We start from the raw sequence: 24,105 nt of genomic DNA on the forward strand, positions 1-24,105 counted from the left end.
TGTATATGTAGCTACATGCTTTAGTGAAAAGCAGGCTGGGCCCACCTTGCTGTGGGTAGCTATGGATATCAGTGAAAGACTCTGACAGAAGGGTGGTAGGGGGGGATGGTTTCAAAAGCTCCTTGCTGCCAGAGCCTTTCACTGCAGCAAGGAAAGGCTCTGCCTCAGCCCTCCCTGCCTCAGAGCCTTTTTCCGCACTGCCGGAGTTTCTCCCTGCTGTGAGGAAAGGTTCCTGCAATGAGGGGCTGACAGAGCCTTTTCCTACTGCTGGAGTCTTTTACTGCGGCAGGGAAGGGCTCCAGCAGCAGAGAGTTGCTTTCCCCACTGCCGTCCTTGCTGCTAGAGGAGAAATGTGCCAGCAGCAGGGAGCTGCCAGAGCACTTCCTCCCTGCCAGAGCCTTTTCCTGTGGTAGGGGAGCTGATGGAGCCTTTCCTTGCTACCAACTCTCCCTCAGAGTGTGCATGTGAGTACATACCCACACCCTTCAGGCATCTCTTTCCTCTATTTGTCTCCTAAGCCATATCTTACTGGCTAATCATACCTATGCTGGGCGGCTATGTGGGTATGTCCTCTACACGCTGCTGAAAGAAGTGTGCAGTGCAGACATACTTATTGTGGTGTAGTTTGGAAATTATCTACTTTTCTTTTACAGCTAATGTGTGAGAATCCTACCGAATAAGTTTGCTTCTTTTCTTTCCTGTCAACTGTTGTGAAGATTCCTCTTTTACTGCATAGTAGGATTCCACCAATGGACAGAGTCTGTAGAGGCCAGTGCTTGGCATGCCCATAGTGCTCGTCACCAGCCTGTGGTACACAGAGCACCCTGACAAATAACTAGAAGAAATTGTGTACCACAGCAGTCAAAATGACACCCTGCAGTGGGCTCAGTAGAGGAACCTCTGCTCCCATTTTATTACTATGACTTTTGTTGTTTATACAGATGTCTTACAGACAAATGAAAACCACAGCCTCTGCCCTGAAGAATTTACAATCTCATGAGCACAATCTTGAATTTACAATCAAATGACCTCAAGATAATGTACAGCACAGAAGACGGGCAGGTGAGAGAGCTTCTAGGTCTACATTAAATACAATCATGTGCTCTTTTGTGTTTGCAGTGAATATATGCATCATGCTAGTTAGTTTTATTCATACATTTTTATATATGTTGTTTTTATTAATTTGATGCAGGAGCATCAGTCTGCATTGTGACACGAGAGAACTGAAAGAAGTAATATTTCAGGAGTGACTTGCAGAAGGAGAGCATAGTTGCACAACGTGCAGGATGACATGTAGAGGGCAGTGCAGGAAAAAGTACAGAGGAACGTATATCAAAAGGATGTAAAGGAAGCATAAAGGGAAATAGAACAGAATTGGAAGACAGCAGGGCATGAGGGGGTGGCGTGGTAAAAAAAAAAAAGAGCTCAGATATAAATAGGGTCAGAGATTCCCTAGACGTATGAAGGTGAGTTTGAGGAGTTCGCTTTTGATGTAGGAGGAGAAGACCCAGTGAAAAAGGTAGTGTTTGGAGTGGGGGAGGGGCTGGAGAGACGCAATTAAAGAATGAGTAGATGATAAGGTTAGCACTGGCATTTTACAGAGACAAGAGGATGCAAGGTGAGAGTCAAGTAGGTCAAAGAATAAGAGGTTGAAGCAATATAGGCAGGAAATTACAAGGTAATAGACAAAAGTATTTGCATGAGGGATAGAATTACTTTTTAAAAAACAATGTATATTTGTATATATAAATCAGGCATACACGCAGGTGCTTGATATGGATGCACAAATCTAGGATGTGAAGGGCAGGCTGAGGCGTTCTCTTTTCATAATGTTGAGCTTGAACTGTCAAACAAACATCCAGGAATTGATATCTTAGAGCTTTGAAACTGGAAGAGGAGGAAAAGCCAAGATAAAGATGTTGATTTGGGAGTCATCAGTGCATATATGATATATGTAGATAAAATACTCTTATAAGCACTAGACTGATCCGAAGAATGGATAAAAAAATCACCCAGGAATAAGATGTAATCTTTAGAATAAGGGGCTACGTACAGAAATATAGGCAATCTGGTGGAGAGGGAGGTAGAAGAAACCAACAAAGGAGACACTAAAGGATTTGTTAGAGAGTTCTCAGAAAGAGAACCAAGATGGAGTGGTTGACTATGTAAAAGAGCAGAGAAATTGAAGAGGTTAAAGATCATCCAGCTGGTAGGAATGGAAGGGAGCAAATAAGAGAAAGATAGGGCTTTAAAACTCAAAGTGGGGGAAGCAGCACTCCCACAACATGCTCCTCCCCTTCTTGAAAGCATTCAGAAGCCTCTGGACTGCAACTTCACAGGGTCAAGACTTTGTGGCTTAGTGAACAGTGGTGGTGGAGCAAGTGAACAGTACTGTAATCCCAAGGCTGTAATGGTTATCTGCATTAGAGCTAATGTTGCTCTGTACCACACATACTTTTGCTCCAGACTTGCACTCCCTTGTTTTCACACAGGTGGAACCTGAATGGCACAGCCCATGCCTTCTCCTTAATCCTCAAACCTTTGCCGCTGAGGGAGTAGACATTTTCTGAGCTTTCTATTCATCTTCAATAGGTTTATCTGTAGAAAGATATAGTATGGCTGTGATGCTCCCCATGGGGACCCAGGGCTGTCAGATATCTCCCCACAACCAGCCCTTAATGTGAAGCAGCCTTGTCTGTGCCTGCTGTGGATCAGCTCCCTGATTACACCAGCCTCTGGCAAAACAAGCACTGCCTTCCAGGCCTCGTTCTCTCTGTACAGATAGCAATAGGCATACACCAACCCCTGAGTCTTCCAAGCATTCCCTGCCATGTTGAGCCCCTTATCCACTGAACACTCACTGAATGACTGAGCTGTCAATGTGATGAGACCATGAAAAAGGCTAATGCATTCCTAAGTTGCATCAGGCAAGTTATTTCCAGTAGAGACAGGGAAGTGTTAGTACCATTATACAAGGCTCTGGTGAGACCTCATCTGGAATAGTGTGTGCAGTTCTGCTCTCACACGTTTAGGAAACATGAATTCAAACTGGAATAGGTACAGAGAAGATCTACTAGGATGATCTGAGGAATAGAAAACCTACCTCATGAGAGAAGACAAAGAGCTTGGCTTGTTAAGCCTAACCAAAAGAAGGCTGATGGGAGATATGATTGCTCTCTATATATACATCAGGGAAAAATACCAGGGAGGGAGAGGAGTTAAGTACAAATGTGAACACAAGAACAAATGGATATAACTGGCCATCAACAAATTTAGCCTTGAAGTTAGGTGAAGGTTTCTAACCCTCAGAGGAGTGAAGTTCTGGAAAAGCCTTCTAAGAGGAGCAGTGGGGGAAAAAAACTAACTGGCTTCAAGACTGAGCTTGATAAATTTATAGAGGGGATGGTATGGTGGGACTGCATAGGATGGTATATGGCCCATCGGCGACTGTCAGGAGCAAAAATCTCCAAGGGGTGGAGATCGGACACTAGATGGGGAGGGCTCTGAATTCTTTCCCAGGTATCTGCCTGGTGGGTCCTGCTCACATGCTCAGGATTTAACTGATCACCGTAGTTGAGGTCAGGAAGGAATTTTCCCAGAGGTCAGATTGGCAGAGACTCTGGGGGGCTTTCGCGTTCCTCTGCAGCATGGGGCACAGGTCACTTGCCGGTTTAAACTAGTGTAAATTATTAATTCTCTGTAATTTGAAGTCTTTAAACCATGATTTGAGGACTTCAGTAACCTCTGCTGAGATTAGGGGTCTATTTAAGGAATGGGTGGATGGGGTTCTGTGGTCTGCAATGTGCAGGTCAGACTAGATGATCACGATGGTCCCTTCTGATCTTAAAGTCTATGAATTACCAGATCTGCTGTTCCCAAAGAACAGTACATACCAGCTTGTAAAATTCAGTTTAGGACCACCACCTTGCTTAACACCACAGCATTAAGAAATATTTATTGTGAAAACAAGAATAAGTTTATTATCAAAAATTTCAACATTCAAATTAGAGAGAGTAAGACTATTGCAAACAAATGGTTACATGTAAATCAAAATCATGACACTTTTTCTAGAGAGTACACTTAACAAGTTACGATCTTGTCTAAAGAAGTTCTCTCTCACCCAAAGTTCTCTTCACTGTTTTCAACCAAGCCTGGTTCAGACCCCTTTTTCATGATGCAAACTTGTTGTCCTTTTCCTTCCTCAGTACCTTGGTGTCTTCTTTGACCTCCCCCAAATATAGTCAAACAAACCTTTGAAGTGCTCCTATCACACAGCATTCCCTTCCCCCTGCTGTTCTTCTCTTCCTGTTAGATCTTTCTGAAGTTCCCACAATCCTTCATTTGCATTCAGTTTAGACTGTTGATAGGAAGCCCATTGTAAATGAGACAATACTCTATTTACATGACAGCAGGTAGATGAATGAACCTCTCTTGTATGACAGAAATCCTGTTTTTCACCTTTGGTGGTGATCAATGCCTACAGATTTTAAGACCATATTTTCAGTGTACATACATAACTCCTTTCATAGTATTTGTACATACATTTTACAATGATACCGATGACCAGTGTGACACCAGCTTTTATTTAAGACCTTGCATGACCTTCTTTGGTGAATCAGAAGGCACATACCAGAATCAGGAGATTTCTCGAGCCACTCTACACCCCTTTCTCAGTTGGCATTAAGAGGTTCTTGGGTTACAATGACCCTTCATACTCTTGCACCTGTGTCAGAGGTCCTCAACATTTTATTTTTAATATGATACAAGATTAACCAGCTAATAAAGGAGAAATTATGTATTATTCCCAAATATGAGTTAATATTGAAAGATTAGGTAAAAAAGTGTTTCCTTGACTCAAGACAACTGTAAAATTAATCAAATGTAAAATATTTCTATAAGATGTATATTGTAAAATGATGGTTAATAGATAAAAAGATAAAAAAATAAAACGTGGTCAAATAAGAAATAATACTTTAAAAAACCCACCCCATTATTAGCTACACTGAATAAAAATGAGCCAGCTATGGGTAATCACGCTGGGAGCAAAGTTCTTCAGTGACTCAAAGGTTCTAGATATAATAACGGTTCAGTGTAAAGTCCTCCTGATGTTCAGCATGTGTTTAAGTGCTTTTCTGGATCACAGCCAGACTGCTCAGCACCTTACAAGATGGAACTCTAGGGGTGCAACATAGCTGAGTTGAAGATTGCATCCTCCTTTTGATCTCCTGTGTACAGATCAGCCACATTGTAGTTGTTAAACATTGTTTTTGACACAAGCAATGCCTGCCTCCCCAAAAGAAGCAAGACGGTGGTACGGCTGGCCAGTGACAGAAGGAAACATACGCTGTTCTCTCTCCAAGGGTGGAAGAGCTTCTGCATCAACACATGATGCCCAGGAGGAATTCTAAGTCAATGCAGCCCATCAAGTGGGGCCTGGCCTCTGGCTTTAAGCCACAAACTAGTCCTAGAGTTATAAATGCTTCTTAAGTAGATTACCTATTCCTTAAGTAGATTACCTATTCCTATAGTTTGTGACTTGCACTCTATATGATTTTATAAAAATATGCTAATGAGTGTGAATATAATGTAACTGGGTTATGCTTCATGCAAAATGTCTCTTGTAAGGTATCACTACAAAGTTTAGGAGTACATGTGGCACCTTAGAGACTAACAAATTTATCTGAGTAAGCTTTCGTGAGCTACAGCTCACTTCATCGGATGCACCAGAGCTGTAGCTCATGAAAGCTTATGCTCAAATAAATTTGTTAGTCTCTAAGGTGCCACAAGTCCTCCTCCTTTTTTTTTTTTTTTGCTGATACAGACTAACACAGCTGCTACTCTGAAACATTACAAAGTTTATAATCTACTGAATGTGTTCATCCTATTTGTATGTATGAATCATTCTTGTATCTGAAACTAGAAATATAAAGACAGCTTTCAGAGTAGCAGCCATGTTAGTCTGTATCCACAAAAAGAAAAGGAGTACTTGTGATGAAGTGAGCTCTAGCTCACGAAAGCTCATGCTCAGATAAATTTGTTAGTCTCTAAGGTGCCACAAGTACTCCTTTTTTTTTAGAAATATAAAATATAACTCTGGGGGGCCTATTTTAATTATGCAAAGTGTGGGCCATTAATGGTGGTTTGGAATCTTGATGGCTCCAATTAACCAGGACAATTGACTGTAGATGGCTCTGATTTACTTGTAAGTCTTCCTGTATACCAGTGTGCTGGCAAGCGGGTAATGAAGTCTTACAGTGACATGTGATCATGTCACCTGAACTGGAATCCATCTTTAACCTGGTGTTTTTCCATTGAGAAGGAGGGGTGGGAACCCAGAGAGGGACAAGGGATTCCCGCCTTATGCAAAAGATATATAAGCGAGTGGAACAGAACAAAGGGAGCGGCCATCATGAGAAATCCCCTAGCTACCACCTGAGCTGGAACAAGGGCTGTATGAGGGGAAAGGATTGTGCCCAGACTAGGAAGGCGTCCAGTCTGTGAAAGAAACTTATTGAAACATCTCCGAGGGTGAGATTTTATCTGTATTCAGTTTTATTACTGTACTAGACTTAGACTTGTGCGTTTTATTTTATTTCGCGTGGTAATTCACTTTGTTCTGTCTGTTACTACTTGGAACCACTTAAATCCTACTTTCTGTATTTAATGAAATCACTTTTTACTTATTAATTAACCCAGAGTATATATTAATACCCGGAGGGGGGTGTGGTGGCAAACAGCCGTGCATACCTCTCTATCTATTGTAAGCTTTATACAGGGTAAAACAGATTTATTTGGGGTTTGGACACTATTGGGTGTTGGGCATCTGAGTGTTAAAGGCAGGAACACTTCTTAAGTTGCTTTCAATTAAGGCTGCAGCTTTGGGGCACATGGTTCAGACCCTGGGTCTGTGTTGGAGCAGACTGGCATGTCTGGTTCAGCAAGACAGGGTGCTGGAGTCCCAAACTGGCAGGGAAAGCAGAGGCAGAAGTAGTCTTGGCACATCAGTTGGCAGCCCCGAGGGGGTTTCTGTGACCCAACCCATCACACAGTTTTTGCAGGAAATTAATCTGACAGTTCTTTAAATGCCTTTCTGTTTTAGTAGCAGGGGAAGGCGTGCCTGTTGACAGTGCACCATAATGTTTCAGAGTTTTATAAACAGAACCTGATACAGCTGCTGATAGCTTCTCTCAACCTTCTTGCCCTTGAAGGAGCATGTACTCCTTATAATCACATGATAAAATGCAAAAAGGCCTCTATTACAATACCACTGAGGGTATTACTCTTAATTATTCTACATTTCTGTCACAGTGGGTTTGACCATCAATTGACTTCTGAAAAGGCCAAGCTATTTCAAATTTAAAGGTTTATTATTAGGAGAAATTGACAATAAATAGTATTTCCAGTATAACTCAAATATATGCCTTTCCATTTATAATTAAAGGAATAATTACATTAACAGGGTTTCTGTTTCATAGATATATAGCATGCTCTTTGTTTCATTCCTACTCTATTGCTCTTAATAGTGTTGAAAGGCATAAACAAATAGTAAATAAGCTCTTATTGTGTGTCTGTTATCCACCTCCAAGAATTTCATGCCATAGTGGCTAGTTTGTTGCCTAAAAGGTATAGAAGCCTCCAGCTTCCATCCAGGACACACCACACGATCCATTGTCTACAGCCAAGCTCTAAGATACAACCGTATTTGCTCCAATTCCTCAGACAGAAACAAACACCTACAAGATCTCTATCAAGCATGCTTAAAACTACAATACCCACCTGCTGAAGCGAAAAGAAAGATTGACAGAGCCACCTACTCAAGGACAAGCCCAACAAAGAAAATAACAGAAAGCCACTAACCGTCATCTTCAGCCCCCAACTAAAACCTCTCCAGCGCATCATCAAAGATCTACAACCTATCCTGAAAGACGATCCCTCACTCTCACAGATCTTTGAAGACAGACCAGTCCTCGCTTACAGACAGTCCCCCTACCTGAAGCAAATACTCACCAGCAGCCACACACCAAAAACACTAACCCAGGAACCTATCCTCGCAACAAAGCCCGATGCCAATTCTGTCCACATATCTATTCAAGTGACACCATCATAGGACCTAATCACATCAGCCACGCCATCAGGGGCTCATTCACCTGCACATCTACCAATGTGATACATGCCATTATGTGCCAGCAATGCCCCTCTGCCATGTACATTGGCCAAACCAGACAGTCTCTATGCAAAAGAATAAATGGACACAAATCTGACATCAGGATCATAACATTCAAAAACCAGTAGGAGAACACTTCAACCTCTCTGGTCACTCAGCAACAGACTTAAAGGTGGCAGTTTTGCAACAGAAAAGCTTCAAAAACAGACTCCAACAAGAAACTGCTGAACTGGAATTAATTTGCAAACTAGATACCATTAACTTGGGCTTGAGTAGAGACTGGGAGTGACTGGGTCATTACACAAATTGAATCTGTTTCATCATGTTAAGTATCCTCACACCTTCTTGTCAACTGTCTGAAATGGGCCATCTTGATGGTCACTACAAAAGTTTTTTTCCCCTGCTGATAATAGCTCATCTTAATTAATTAGCCTCTTAGAGTTGGTATGGCAACTTCCACCTTTTCATGTTCTCTTGACCCACAATTTACTATTTGTAAATGGACTTTTACAAACCAAAAAACTAGGAGAAATGCTGTCTGGCACTTTCTCCCATAATGGAAATGTTTTAAAATAAACTACTAAAGATTTCCCTGTGGTACCCAACTTTGTAAAAAGTTTTTTTTTTTTTATAAAGCTTATGTGATCTGACAGAGCTCACATTTGTTGGCTCCAAAGCCTGCTATAAGGGGCCTGTGTTCTCTTGGGCTTTCTCAGGGTGACTTGACATATCTTGGGTGGCTAGTTGCAGGCTGTTAATTTTTGCTGGGTTCTTAATTGTCAAGTTGGCAGTTTGTAATATTAATGGGCTATATTGTAAAATGCCTTTCAGCAGAAAAATCTTTTGTCTTGATATTAGTTAGTTAGAAAAAAAATGTTTTCATTTCCTTTGAAAATTTCCCCCCATTTTTGAAAGAAAATAAATCTAAACAAAGTTTTTCTAAATGAAATATTTTGAAAAAATCATTTTGAATTTTTAGGGTTTTTTTGTCCTCTCACCATTATTTCTTCCCTGTATTCTCCACTAGAAAAGTGAGGGGAAAGGCTATATATATGTTTTTTCAGTTGGGTTTTACTTTTCTCACACTTTTACAGTGGAAAAAAAATTAAAACTGTGCAAAAGTATGTTTTCCTTAATTCCACTTTTTACAAGATTTTCCAGTGGGGAAAGTTAAGAGGCAGGAAAAAAAAAAGAAAAAAAAACACCTTTCTGTAACGTGTGGCAAATTGCCAGCACTACTTTGATGGGTCTCACGCTTTCTCTTCTTGGGGGGGGGGGAGTTCAGAGCACCATTTCTCTCCCCTGAACTGGGGTATTAATTGCCCCACTAATGTCCTAGAGGAGGGGAGTGGAGAGGGAGGGACCTGGGCCTGCCCTCTCCTCCGGGTCCCAGCCCAGGGGCCCTAGGGATAGTGGTAAACCACTTGAACTAGTGGTTCCTTCCCTGGGCTACTTCCCTCTCCTGCCCTTCAGCTTGTGGGGCTTCCTGCCCTCCCTCTGCACAAACCAGGTGTCCCTTTACCGAGGGTCTTGGTCTTCTAAGCCCACCACAGCACTTCTCCAAACTCTCCGCTGCTTCCCTCCAAACTGCTCTCTGCTCCAACACCAATCCACTCTGCTTCAACTCCTTCCCTTGTCTGATTGAAGCAGAGGAGGAGGGGAGTGGACGCCCCCAGACCCAACCATTTTGCTGTTCGTTTGTGGATAAATCGTCTTCTTAACTTTGCTTGGCATTTTTGGAATGGCTCCACAAAGACCGGGAGAGAAGACAGCCGACAAAGACATCGCCCAGGGAAGCTACAAATCATTGTGGAGGGGGCTGTAAGACTGAGTAACTTTTGAACTGTAATCTCGTGTGGGGGGAGTTTGACTGTATCTTAACTGAGTTTGTAGGGGCACAGGGGGTGTGGCACGGAGCTGCCCCCCGATTCATCGGTGCCCCCCCCAACACTACTACAATCGTCACGGCCCCACCCGCTGTCCGTCCCTGCTGGCAACTTGCCATCTGCCTCTAGACTCAACTGCTTGCTCTGAATTTTGTCATCCGGACCAAACACAACAGCCGACCAAACAAGACTCTTTGGATAAACGCGCGTGAGTCCGCATTCCCCCCCCCCGCCCCCGGACTGCCCACCCCACAGTTTGCCCCTACTACCTGACCCCAACTCCTGTTTCCTTCCCTTTCCAGTCCGACCCATTTGCACCCCCGCCCCCGCCTGCAGCCCAACAGGGAGAAGTGGTTAATCTGCTTCCCCCTCCCCCCTCCTCCTTCTGGTGTCTCCCCGTCTCTCCCTGCTCACGATGGCGGGGAATGAGAGGGGTGAGGCCCCTCTAACAACCTCAGTTGCCCCTCCCCCACCTACCCCCCGCCCAACCCCCAAGTCTCCACCCCCCACCACTGCTGCCAAAACACCTGCCATCGCCCCCGCTGGGGCATTGGTAGCCGGAGGCACTGGGGCGACTATTGCCACTGCTATGCCCACCGCCACCCCAGATTCTAGGAAAGCCCCCCCGGTTAGCCGGAAAGGTCAGGGTGCGAAGAAGGGGAAGGGCCCCGCCACAACCACCAAGCCCTCCATGGCAGAGGCTGCTCCCACCGCTGTGGCCTCGTCATCGACCATGGCGTCCCTCCCCGCTGTTCCCTCCACCAGCTCTGCGAGCGTCCCTCCCCCGGCCCCCAGGGCGTATGCCCGGGCAGTGGCAGCCCCCCCCCCCCCCCCGCCTGCCACCTCGTCATCTCGCCCACCCACCGCCTCCGCTACCATCAACAGTGGCCGGGGCCCCTTTCCCACCATGACCAGGAAGCATGGCGTCCATTGCCTCCTGGTACCCGGCTTGCCCCATGTGGAGACATACATGCAGGCGTTGGCGAGGGTGGTAGGACCCACGGCTATTGTGGCAGCCTCCAAAATGTACGGGAAGGTCATCTTTTTCTTAGCATTGGAGGCTGCTGCCCAGAAGGCAGTGGAGAAGAGCCTGGCAGTGGGGGGGTGTTTGTTCCCCTGGAGCCGCTAGAAGACCTGGGCGTCCGCCTAGTCCTGACCTCCGTCCCTCCTTTTCTACCCAATGCCGCCCTGTTACCCGCTCTCTCCACCCTGGGGAAACCCGTTTCTGTCATCAGCCCTCTCCCGTAGGGCTGCAAGGACCCCACCCTCCGTCACGTCCTCTCATTCCGCTGGCAAGTGCAGCTTCTACTGCTACCGGCGGCGCGTGACGGAGAGGCGCTCGAGGGGTCCTTCCTAGTCCCCTACCAGGGAGCCCGCTATTGGGTCTACTATTCCACAGGAGAGGCCCAGTGCTACCTCTGCTGATCAGCGGGGCATGTCTGAAGAGACTGCCCCTTGGCCCGGTGGGGAGTGGCACCCGAGACTCCCGAGACCCGGCAGGACATCGGCTCCATCGTTGCCGACGCCCTTGGCCACCCGACATCTGAAACCACCTCTCCTCCTGCTCGATCCACCGCTGCTCCTGCCCGGGCCCAAGAGACATCTCCCCTACAACGCCCAGACAAGTGAGGGAGCCCCGCCCTTGCTGTTAACAATCCAGCAGAGCCTATGAAGGAGGGTGCAGCAAAGATATTACTGGGCATAGGAGAGGGCCCGCCCCAAGAAGAACCGCCCCCCCATGCTGCCTCACCGTTCCCCCCCCCAAGCCCCTGAACCATCGCCTCTGCCCCCCAACATGACCCCTGCTAACCAGCCCCCAGACGATGCTATGGAGGGCTGGACCCTAGTCCAGGAGAAGCGAGGCAAGCGGAAGGCTCGAGCTCCGCTGCACCCATCCGATGCGGAAGCCCCCCGGAAGACCAGGAAGGGAGGCGTGGACACTGAGCCTTCCGCTGTGCCCACGAGTGAGATCCAGCCGCCGGTGTCAGGAGGGGAAGAAAAAATAGCACTGGAAGGTAGAATCTCCCCTCCACGGGAGACCCTCCCCTCTGAGACCCCTGAGGAAGTCCCTTCTGCCCAAATATCACCCGAACCCCCCATGAACCCCGAAGCCACCGTCGTAGCGGGTGCCAGAGGGGAGACCCCCGGGGTGGCAGAAGACGACCTCTCCTCCATGTATGAGGAGATCGAGGCCCTAGGTTTGACCCCGGTCACCCAGGGAGAGAATGACCTACTGCCGGCTGGCCTCGATCTGGGCAACCTTACCCCAGTCCCCATTTCCCCATGCTCCCTCCCCCTAACTGCCTTCCCGGGCGAGCACCCTGCAGAAGGTGGTTCACCACCTGACGCCATGGCCGCCAAATCCACCACAGAGCCTGCGCCTAGCATCACTGGGAGCCCCCTCCCCACCCCCTTAACCCTTGAATCTGGTCGGGAGGCACCACCTCTCAGCTGCTTGCCTCCCGAAGCCCAGAGCCTCGCCTCTGCCCCTGCCCCCACCCCCACCCCTGTCCCTGCCCAATCCACCTCCTCCTGCAATGCTATTGCCGCCCCTGGGGTTATTTCTTTCCCGTTTTTTGCGGATCCCCCCCAAGGAGCAGCCTTTGCATTTCCTGCCGCAACCCATTAGGAGCTGCAATTTTCCCTCCGCCATCCTTTTCTACCCCAACGCTTGAGATGTACCTAATAACTTTAGCCTGTCAGATGCCCCGTCGGTGGTCTGCACCCTACCTGCCCGCCTCAGCGGACCACGAGGCTGCATCAAGAGCCCCACCAGGGAATAACCCGGAAATCGCAACCCCACCCTCCCATGAGCTGTGAAAAGTGTTGCGAGAGTTTTTAGAAGACATCCGTGGCTCCCACAACAGGGTACAGCTAGCTCTCCAGCTATGGGGGGACTTTGATCAAATCCTCCAGACCACAAGGGCCCTTATAAAGGAGGGTAAAGGGAAAGGAAGGCACGGTGCCGCGGCCTACGGGCAGGCCCGCAGCTTCCGTGATGATTTACTCACTTACGGGATGGGTCACGGATTGTTGCGCAACCCGCCGGGGCCTGCGAACACCCCCGCCAACAAGGAATCCCCACCCCCCCAGCCCTCCGCATGACACCCCTCATTATTGCAACTTTGAACACCAGGGGCTGTAGGATGGCTCTCCGCAGGTCCCAGGTGCTCTCTTACCTTCGGGAAGGGGGGTGCTCTGTGGTTTTCCTGCAGGAGACCCATACGGATCCGACCGCCGAGGACAGCTGGCGGCTGGAGTGGGAGGACGGGATCTACTTCAGCCACTTCACAATTCGACAAGCTAGAGTGGCGACCCAGTTCTCCCCCAACCTACAGCCCAAGGTGCTAGGGGTCACTGAGGCTGTGCCGGACCACCTGCTGCATCTCTGAGTCCGTATGGAGGGGCTCATGGTCAACCTTGTTAACATCTATGCCCTGACAACGAGCCCGAAGCAGCCGCAATTCTATCAGCGGGTGTCTGACTTCTTCAGCACCCTAGATTCTCACGAGTGCTTAGTCCTGGGAGGGGACTTTAACACCACCCTCGAGGAACAGGACCGCTCAGGGGCCGAGCTGAGTCCGGCCGCTGCGAACATTTTCCGAGAAATAGTCGAACATCACTCCGGAGTAGACGTCTGGCGTGACCACCACCCAGATGACACTTCCACGTTCACCTCTGTCCGGGTGGAGGCCCATCGGTCACACCACTCTCAGTTGGACCGTATTTATTTATCCCGTTTCCATCTTTCATAGGCCCACTCCTCCAACATTTGGCCAGCCCCATTTTCCGACCATCATCTAGCCACCATAACAGCCTCCCTCCGTGCAGAGAGGCCAGGGCCGGCCTATTGGCACTTTAATAACAGCCTGTTGGAGGATGAGGGCTTCGTGACGTCCTTCTGGGAGTTTTGGCTGGCCTGGCGAGAGCAGCAGCGTGCCTTTCCCTCGGCGTGGCGATGGTGGGATCTAGGGAAGGTGCACGCCAAGCTCTTCTGCCATGACTACAACCGGGGCACCAGCCGATGGAGAAATGCAGCAATAGAGCAGTTGGAACGGGGGGTCTTAGAGATGGAGAGGCATCTGGCCGCCAGCCCCGAGAACCCGTTCCTCTGCGGAGTGTGCCGGGAGAAGCGGGAGGAGCTCCGGGCCCTCGTGGACCATCGGGCCCGAGGTGCCTTTGTTCAATCCCGCATCCGCATCCTTCGGGAGATGGATCGTGGCTCCTGTTTCTTCTACGCCCTGGAGAAAACAAGAGGGCCAAGAAACATGGCGCCGTCTTCTGCTAGAAGACAGGTGACCCCCTCACGGATCCGGTGGAGATGTGTGGGAGGGCCCGTGACTTCTACACAAGCCTTTTCTCCCGGGATCCGACCGATCCTGCCGCTTGTAGGGTGCTCTGGGAGGAACTCCCCACGGTCAGCGTGGGTGACCGAGACCAACTAGAGCTGCCTCTCACCCTGGCCGAGTTCTCGGAAGCCCTCCGTCACATGCCCACCAATAAATCTCCGGGCATGGATGGGCTGACCGTGGAGTTCTACCGCGCGTTCTGGGACATCCTTGGCCCAGACCTAGCCACTGTCTGGGCTGAGTCTTTGCAGGGCGGGGTCCTCCCTCTTTCATGCAGGCGAGCAGTGCTCGCCTTGTTGCCGAAGAAGGGGAACCTCCACGATTTACGAAACTGGCGTCCCATCTCGCTCCTTAGCACGGACTACAAAATCGTAGCGAAAGCAATCTCGCTGCGGCTAGGGTCCGTGATGGCGGACGTAATCCACCCAGACCAGACCTATACTGTCCCGGGTCGCAGCATTTTTGACAACCTATTTCTAGTCCGAGACCTTTTGGAACTCGGGCGTAGAGACGGTCTGTTGTTCACCCTCCTGTCTCTTGATCAGGAGAAGGCGTTCAATAGAGTGGATCATGGGTACCTCCTGGGCACTCTGCAGGCATTTGGATTCGGACCTCAGTTTGTGAGTTTTCTCCAGGTGCTGTATGCTTCCACAGAGTGTCTGGTTAGGCTCAACTGGACCCTGACCGAACCGGTCAGCTTTGGGCGAGGGGTATGGCAGGGGTGCCCCCTCTCGGGCCAGCTGTATGCTCTGGCGATCGAGCCCTTCCTCTGTCTCCTCCGCAGGAGGTTGACAGGATTGGTGCTGCGGGAGCCGGAGCTGCGGCTGGTCCTGTCGGCGTACCATCCGGTGGAGCGCGAGTCCATTGCTCTACCAAGGTGTTTACCTTTCTGCCACACACCCTTCTCCGCCGGAGAACTGGCAAAATTTAGAAGGCGGGGTGATAGAGAGGCTCCGGAAATGGATGAGGCTACTCCGATGTCTCTCCCTCCGAGGGAGAGCACTGGTGCTTAACCAACTAGTCCTGTCCACGCTCTGGTACCGGCTTAACACCCTGGTCCCGGCCCCAGATTTCCTGACCAACCTCCGGACATCGACTCTAGAGTTCTTTTGGTCAGGAATGCACTGGGTCCCTGTTGGGGTTCTTCATCTACCCCTGAAGGAAGGAGGGCAGGGCCTGAAGTGTCTGCACGCTCAGGTCCGTGTCTTCCGCCTCCAGGCCCTGCAGAGGCTCCTTTATAGTGCAGGTAGTTTGACGTGGAGCATATTGGCGCACGCCTTCCTGCACCGCTTCCAAGGGCTCCGATACGACTGGCACCTCTTTTATCTTTGTCTGAGAGGTTTTCTGCGAGACCTCTCCGGGCTGCTGGTCTTCTACCAGGACCTCCTCCGGACCTGGAAACTGTTTTCAACGACCAGGTCAATGGCGGCCACCGTGGGAGCAGATCTCCTCGCGGAGCCCCTGCTACACAACCCCCAGCTCCGTGTGCAGGCGGCGGAGTCCCGCTCGGTGCGCCAGAGTTTGGTCCTGGTGGAAGTCATGAGAGTCGGATACCTCCTGGTCTATGACCAGGGAGACTGGCTGGATCCCCTGACGCTTGCTCGGCGCATGGGGCTCTCCAGACCTCATACCCCCCGGCGCGTATTTCAGGAGGTGAAGGCCGCCTTGACGCCCGCTGCTTGGGCTTATCTCAACCCCGTCCACCCTCTACCCCAGGCCCGCCAGACCTTTCAATTGGGCCCCTACCCCGTAGATCCCAACAAACTCCTCACCCTTTCACTGTGAGCCAGCTGCATGAACTGCAGCCGGTCAGCTTCCAAATCGCGCCACGGAAATATCTATACACACTCACGCTTCACATCCTTCACGCCCACACCTTGGTGTCCCGCCCCGATACAAAGTGGCGGGACCTCCTGCCACCTTTGGAGGGTGAGCAACCCCGGTGGGCCAGCCTGTATTCCACCTTGGTCCCGAGGCCCGTCGGGGACATTAGTTGGCGGCTCCTTCACGGAGCTGTGAGTACAGGCGTGTTTTTGACGCATTTCACCCCCATCCCGGATACTTGCCCTTTTTGCAACGTGAGGGAAACCCTGGCGCACACATATTTAGAGTGTGCCAGGCTGCAGCCCCTTTTTCGGCTCCTCACGAATATTTTATTACGCTTTTGGCTACACTTTTCCCTTCCCCTTTCTATCTACACAATCCCCATCCATGGCCCCACAAAATGGCGAGATCTTCTGGTTAACCTCCTCCTAGCCCTAGCTAAAACAGCCATTTATAAAACCAGAGAGGGGAGGTTGGCTAATGAAGCATCCTGCGATTGTAGGGCCATTTTCCGATCCTCAGTACATTCATGTGTCCGGGCAGAGTTCCTCTGGGCGACGTCCACCGACTCCCTTGACGCCTTCGAGGAGCAGTGGGTGCTGTCCGAGGTTCTCTGCTCGGTGACCCCATCCGGTTCCCTCCGTCTGACCCTTTGATTGAGGAGAAGAGCAAGAGACCCCAGCCCCAGCCATTGCCGCTGTGGATACCATCATCACTGTCACCTAGGAGGGGTCCTATCACACGTGGTGTACGTCCCCCCCACCCCCAAACCGCCCACCTCGCAGCCGTGCCCATCTTGTCGGGCACTCTCAGGAGAAGAATAATCGGTGACACTGGGCGTGGCACTAGGTAACTCGAGGGGGTGGAAAACCATGAGTGTCGAGGAAGCCCCCCGCTCTAGGCCACCAGGTAACTCAGGAGGGTGGAAGACCACGAGTGTTGAGGAAGCCCCCCCGCTCTGGGCCCAGGCTAGCCTGAACACTTCTCCCTCCTGAAGGCTGCTATGTTATACCTTGTGTTTGCTTTTGTTTTGTTGCATAGTTTTGCTTTATCCTTTTTGGTGATTCCTTGTAAGTGTTACACAAATAAAATTCTTTTCTGTTTTAAAAAAAAAAAAAAAAAACACTCTCCTGCCATGCTGTATCACATATCCCACCCCCCACTCAACACCATGGGGTTGGGCTACTTGGGACAAGAGGCAGTGCTGTCGTGATAGGCCATCAGCGTTGCCGTGTTGGCTTCCGGCCCTATGCTGTACCCGGAAATGGAAGATCTGCGGGGATAGGAAGCACCTAGTCACTCTTGTGTTCTTCTCCTCCAAACTGCTCTCTGCTCCAACACCAATCCACTCTGCTTCAACTCCTTCCCTTATCTGATTGAAGCAGGAGGGTTTATCAGGTGACTGACTTCAGTTGCTCTAATTAATCTATAGCAAACTTTCTTCCCTCTGCAGGGAATAAGGCTCCCTTCTAACACTCTCCTGCTGCCCTCTGGCCATGATGTATCACAAACCTTACTATTTACATCCCCCATCCCTCTTTAACTTTTTATCAGCCCTAATATTTATTTTAGTTTTGCATAGAAACTTGGAATTTTCATTGTTGCTTTTAATACACCTAATTAAATTAAATAATACATGAGAACCAAAAAGTAACACTGATTTGAAAATGCCTCTAAATAAAAATGAAACTGACCAATTCATTTTGATTGTCCAAGCAGAGAGAAACAAATAAATTAAACTTTTCCGTATCCCTGAGTTCTTATTATTAAAGTGCTTGAGCCTAGTCCTGGGGTCCTTACTCATCCCTGGTCTATACTACGAACTTATGTCAGTATAACTACATCACTCAAAGGTGTGGAAAATCCACACCCCTGACTGAGTAATGCAGTTATAACAACCAAACTCCCAATGTAGACACTGTTATGTCGATGGGAGGGCTTCTCCCGTCAACATAGCTACTGTCTCTCAGGAAGGTGGAGTACTTATGCCAATGGAAGAAACTTTCCCGTCAACATAGGTAGTGTCTTCACTAGATACTACAGCGTCACAACTGCACCAGTGCAACTGCAGCACTGCAAGTGTAGAAAAGTCCTCAGACAAACTCTGACTTTAATAGTAATTTTACCTGAAAAGGACTGGAAGAGTCAGACCCTTCAATTAAAACAAAGATACTATCTACTATGAATATAGTTATCTATACCATGGCAATCAATGTAGTATTTGAGTACTTTATGCAAAATATAATTATGAAGTTAAAAGGGGATTACAAAATACTACTGAGTTTTAAGTTGCAATATTGTCCGTGTCACTTTGGAACTGTGCAAAAAAACCAAACCCAAAAAACAAAGCTGCAACTGAATAGTGCTGTAATTTTGCAGTCTACTTGGAGCCGTGTTGATCCCCGAATATTATAGAGACCAGGTGGGAGAGGTAACATCTTTTTTTGAACCAACTTCTGTTGGAGAGACAGACAAATTGTCTAGCCACACCCCATTGCTCTTCAGGTCTGGGAAAGGTACTCCCAGATTCACAGTAAATTGCAAGGTGGAACAGATTGTTTAGCATAAGTAGTTAGCACATATTGTAAGGGACCATGCACGGTAGAGTGACCCATTAACACCTTTGCAGTCATAGGACAAAGGGGGGGAGGGGTTAGTGGGTTACAGAGTGTTGTCATAAGCAATAAATCCAGTCTCTCTGTTCAGTCTATGATTGTGTTTAACTGAGTAAAGAATTTAAGTTCCTAGGCTCGTCTTTTGAATGTGAGGGTTTTCTTTGAGGGCCTGTCAATCCCCTTTTAACTTCATAATTATATTTTGCATATTCACACCCTTGGCTAGCTTCATAGTAGTTTATACTGACATCTTGCAGTGTAAACCCTGGCATAGGCTATGTCTACACTATCCAGCTTTTAGTGAAATGGCTTTGCCGCTAAAAGGAGCACAGCGTAGCCGCTGTTTGTTGGCACTGACAAAAAACTTCCATCCCCAATGAGCGGCGTTAGCATTGTCAGCAGGAGAGTGCTCCTGCCAACAAAGTGCTGTTCACACAAGTGCTTGTCATAGACAAAACTTTTGTCTTTCGGGGGCGTGTGTTTTTTTAACCTCTGAGCGACAAAAGTTTTATCTTTCACTTGCCCGTGTAGACAAAGCCATAAATCCATTAGGGGAAGAGGTTATCGTTAGGGCCCTGCCAAATTCACAGCTGTGAAATCTGATCTCTCGCGTGATATCTGGCTATTGTGGGCATGTGTTTTTTTAACCTCTCAGCGACAAAAGTTTTGTCTTTCACTTGCCCGTGTAGACAAAGCCATAAATCTATTAGGGGAAGAGGTTATAGTTAGGGCCCTGCCGAATTCACAGCTGTGAAATCTGATCTCTCGCGTGCTACCTGGCTATTGTAGGGGAAGAGAGTCTGATCTCCTCTGCGCTACTTGGGGCGCCCCTGCCGGGGGCTCCTACTGCATGCCAGGCCCCAGCTTCTAGTTCTGGCCTGGTTGGGGAAGGACAGGACTTCCTCTTCCCCTGCAGGGGCTGCTCCTCCGGCCAGGTCAGACCCACTTCTTGGAACCTCCCCTGGCTGCAAGAAGCTCCGTGGCTGCGCTGACCTTCAGAGCCCAGCTCAGCTCTGAAGGCAGCACTCCCGCCAGCAGCAGCGCAGAAGTAAAGGTGGCAATCCCGTGATCCCCCTGCAATAGCTTTGCAACCCCCCATGCCCTCTTTTGGGTCTGGATCCCCATGGTTATACACCATGAAACTTCAGATGTAAACATCTGAAACCATGACATTTACTATTTTTAAAATCCTGTAAGGGTGAAATTGACCAAAATGGACCGTGAATTTGGTAGAGTCCCACTTACAGTAGTCAAATACTACATCGATGGATATGGTATATTCGTAGTAGATAACATCTTTTTTTTTAAATAAAAGGCCTGACTCTGCAATTCTCTTTTTGTCCTGACTGCAGAGGTGTTAATGGGCCACTCTCCCTTGAAATGTCCCTTGCTGCCTATAGCATTCGTGATTCCCCTATGAATCTAGGTCTACATTGCCTTACAGGACCCAGGAGGACGAAGGCTGTTGCTTGTGCTCCCAGTGCCCTTGCTTATTTATGAATACTGAGATGGCTACCCATGTCATTCCAGAGCCTCTGTCAATAGCAGGGAGGGGTTTTTCCAAAAGTGCCTAAATCACTTAGGAGCCCAAGTCCCATACAAAGTCAATGTAGATACTTTTGAAAATCTTGACCTATTGCCCTTTTTCATCATGCCTCGCTTGCTCTGCTGGGCATTGAACAATGAGGGCCATTTTCACATCTTATGCAAATACACCTGCATGTACTGAAAATGCAGGGGCCAACCTGGAGCCTACACTTGACTTAACAAAAGAACAGCAGACGCTTAAAGCAAAAGAAGGATCTTTCAAGGAGAGACAGGAAGAGCCATACTACTTGTCCTAGTTCAGGGACCCCAAAAGTGGGTCGCAAAATAGGGTCACCAAGGCTGGAGTTAGAGTTAATGGGGCCCAGGGCCGAAGCCCAAACTCAAGCCCCACTGCCCGGGCTAAGGTTACATGCCCCCCGCCCAGGCCAGAAGCCTCTGGGCTTCAGCTTTGGGCCCCCACCCAGGGAGATGGGGCTCAGGTGGGCTTGGTCTTCGGTCCCCCCTCCTGAGGTTGTGTAGTAATTTTTATTGTCAGAAGGGGGTCACGGTGCAATGAAGTTTGAGTACCGCTGATCTAAGCCTTCCAAAATTAAGGATCTAGACCCAGATCCGCAATTAAACCTGAGGCTTCAAGTGTGTCAATATGATCCTACACCACAAGTGTTCGTTTTCAGCCTGGTACTCATCACTATGTACAGAACACCAGCTATTTAAACTTTTCATTTATTAACATACTTTTAAAATCTGTTAGTATGCTACAATCACCAAAGCATGGGGCATTGAAATCTTCATTACGCGACATTGGTTCTGCCATGGGTATCACAGCAAAAACTTAATTTAAGCAGCCTTAATGGCAGTTGCTCAGAAACAAAGCAGTTTCTAATTTAAACATGTGTCAATCACACAGAAAAAACTATTTCCTGTCCAGTTAAGAACAAACAAAACATCCTGCCTCTCCCCCGCAAAAATCTAAATTATATCAGTGATTCTCAGTACAGAAGCAATAAGGAGGATCAATAAAAAAGTGTAATGCAAGTTTCACAACATTATAATTAACTGTCTTACTTTTGCATAGTGTTCTGATAACCATTGAAGTTACCCATATTTTCAGTTTTATATTTTGATACATTTACAGCTAGCTCCTCAGCTGGTGTAATTCAGCACACTTTTATTGACCTCAAAGGAGCTGTGTTATATTACCTGAGGAGCTGGCTCTTAGGCCCTACTCCTGCACTAGAGAAGTCAATGGGAGATTCAGCATCAGGCTTTCTGTCTCTAAACTGAAAAGGAGTACTTGTGGCACCTTATAGACTAACCAATTTATTTGAGCATGAGCTTTCGTGAGCTACAGCTCACGTAGCTCACGAAAGCTCATGCTCAAATAAATTGGTTAGTCTATAAGGTGCCACAAGTACTCCTTTTCTTTTTGCGAATACAGACTAACACGGCTGTTACTCTGAAACCTGTCTCTAAACTGTTATAATATGGATTTCACAAAGACAACCCTAACAATCATCAATTTATCTTCATGAAAAACTCAGTCAACATTTTGCCTTAAATTGTGTGTAAACAGCTATTTGAAAATTACTGGTGCATTAGCTATTAGCAAAAAAAATTAATTACTTTTTTACATAATGAATAAAAAGTTGAAAACTGCTGTCACACGTGCTTCACTCAAAACCAGTCTATTAATTTTAAAATGCCTGGAGCTAAAACTAGTGGTGGGAGACAATGTCATTAAAACAGACTCTCATATTGTTTGCTTTCAAGAAACTTATAGTCCCTTGTTTTAAATGAACTGAATGTGTAACTGCCCAATGTTGCTCAGTGTCCTGCATTTCACTCGCTGTTTCTGTTTTACTGTGTTTTGTATTCTGTTTTATGCCAGAGACAGATTTTATTATTGCTGTCTGCCCAAAACCCTCATAAAAATAAAGATGCTTATCTCAAGAGCCCGTCCCAGTAAGAGCTTTTAAGTGAATATGTTAAAATGATTGTTTGCAGCATAGGTCCAATAAAAGATATTACCTATCTTGTCTCTTTAAAATGTTTGCACACTTTGAAGATGTACAGAGTTGATCCTCTTTGCCATCCTTGATTCTGGTCTTCCCTTCTCCACACTTGCACAAAAATCATCTGCCTGATTCAACCATGTCCAAATCTTTTTACTGGCCCCTCTCAGCTTTTCCACAGTAGATGAAAGCTCACTCCTGCCTCTGTAACTTATTTCTGTGTCCACTAATTCTGAAGCCCCTTTCCTGACCATATCTGCAGTGCTATTTCCCTTTTTTTTCAAGTTCCTCTTCACAAGACTCATCTTCGATAAACACTTTCTCTTCACAGAAATAGTAACAAAATATACAAAGAAAAGTGTCTGAACAAGGAATGTGTGAGTGCCATCACTCAACCATGCTATTTTTTGTTATAACTCTTTCGGACAGGATCCTTGTCTTCATACTTGTCTTTACAGTGGTGTTATATAAGGAAATAATCATAATACTTTAGCATTACACAATATTCTGTATAACACTGGCTTGTTACCTTTAATTGTTCAGTTAGTTTCAAACTACTAGATAAATCCATGCAAGTTATCTATTATCAGTAAGCAAAGGTAAAAGAAAATAGAAAGTGATACATTACCTGGAAGAGGGCTGCTGTCCAAGCTAATAATCTAGTCTTGATTGCTATAGGGACTTCAGATAGTCTGAGCATTTAAAGACTCTTTGTAGTCCTGATTGGTTTATGACAACATAATGTTTTTATTGTTTATTTCTAACAACCAATAGCCAAAGGAACAGGCATCTCAAATTACATACATGTATGAAGTTATGGTGCTTCCGTCTCGATGCTTTTTCATAAGAGGGAAAGTTACACAGTAAAACTGTTGTTCTTCCCTAATACTTACACAAGTCCACCTAGGATCTCTCATAAAGCTTCTTCATCTACTATAGAGGATTTTTCTGATTGTCACCGTGTATCTTAAAATTTATAAAAATCTACCTTTTATAAATTCTTCATGTTGCATGAACAGCAATAGTTTTAAAAACGTGGAAAAAATTCAGACAAGAATCCAACATGAACGCCCACATTTAGGGGCAACTAGGGTTTTCAGTCTATTGATAATGTTAATAGGAGTTCCACACACAGAGCTCATGGGTCTTTTATGTCATTTAAGAAGAAGTACAATGAGTGAAAATCATCACTAGTTATTATTTCAGTTGACAGATCAAACAAACACTAAAGCCAACTATGCAGTAAATATCACATGCATACTCTTGAAAACATGAAATAGACATTCATATTGCAATAACCATGTTACCAAAATGTATTTTTTCTGATGTACATGAAATTATCCAGCAATTAACTATAAATATGGATTTATATTTCACAGATTTCTTTAGTCAGATTAATTCACAGACATACTAAGTTTTCACAGACATTTCACATTAGGTTTTATAATATAATTAGAACATTATATGTGTTAATAACCACTATTATCTGCTGCATTAATTAAAAAGATATCTTCCCACATGTATACTACAGATTTTGCTTTAGAGCTGCATGGTTTTTATTTTATTTTATTTTATTTTATTTCCAAAAACTCTCAGTTTTGAAGATGGTTGAAATCTAATCATTTTGAATATATGTGGGAAAATGAATGAATGCATAAGAGGCAAAAATCTATCCAAAACAAGTTACAACTTTTCACCCTTTAGCCC

General features: G+C 46.9%; 1 protein-coding gene across 5 annotated transcripts in view; it reads right to left on the minus strand.

The window, feature by feature from the left end:
* SLC16A7 (solute carrier family 16 member 7) overlaps nt 1-24,105 on the minus strand; it is a 148,075-nt gene that overhangs the window by 103,795 nt on the left and 20,175 nt on the right. The window contains exon 1 of one of the 5 annotated variants that reach the window (XM_073327957.1): nt 23,027-23,062. The exons of the other annotated variants lie outside the window; for them this stretch is intronic. The gene's annotated coding sequence lies outside the window, so the exon portion shown is untranslated. Of the gene's footprint in view, nt 1-23,026; nt 23,063-24,105 lie in introns of those variants that run through there. 5 annotated transcript variants of the gene reach the window in all.

The sequence above is a fragment of the Lepidochelys kempii genome, chromosome 1 (genome assembly GCF_965140265.1).
Source record: "Lepidochelys kempii isolate rLepKem1 chromosome 1, rLepKem1.hap2, whole genome shotgun sequence".
Classification (NCBI taxonomy): Eukaryota; Metazoa; Chordata; order Testudines; family Cheloniidae; genus Lepidochelys; species Lepidochelys kempii.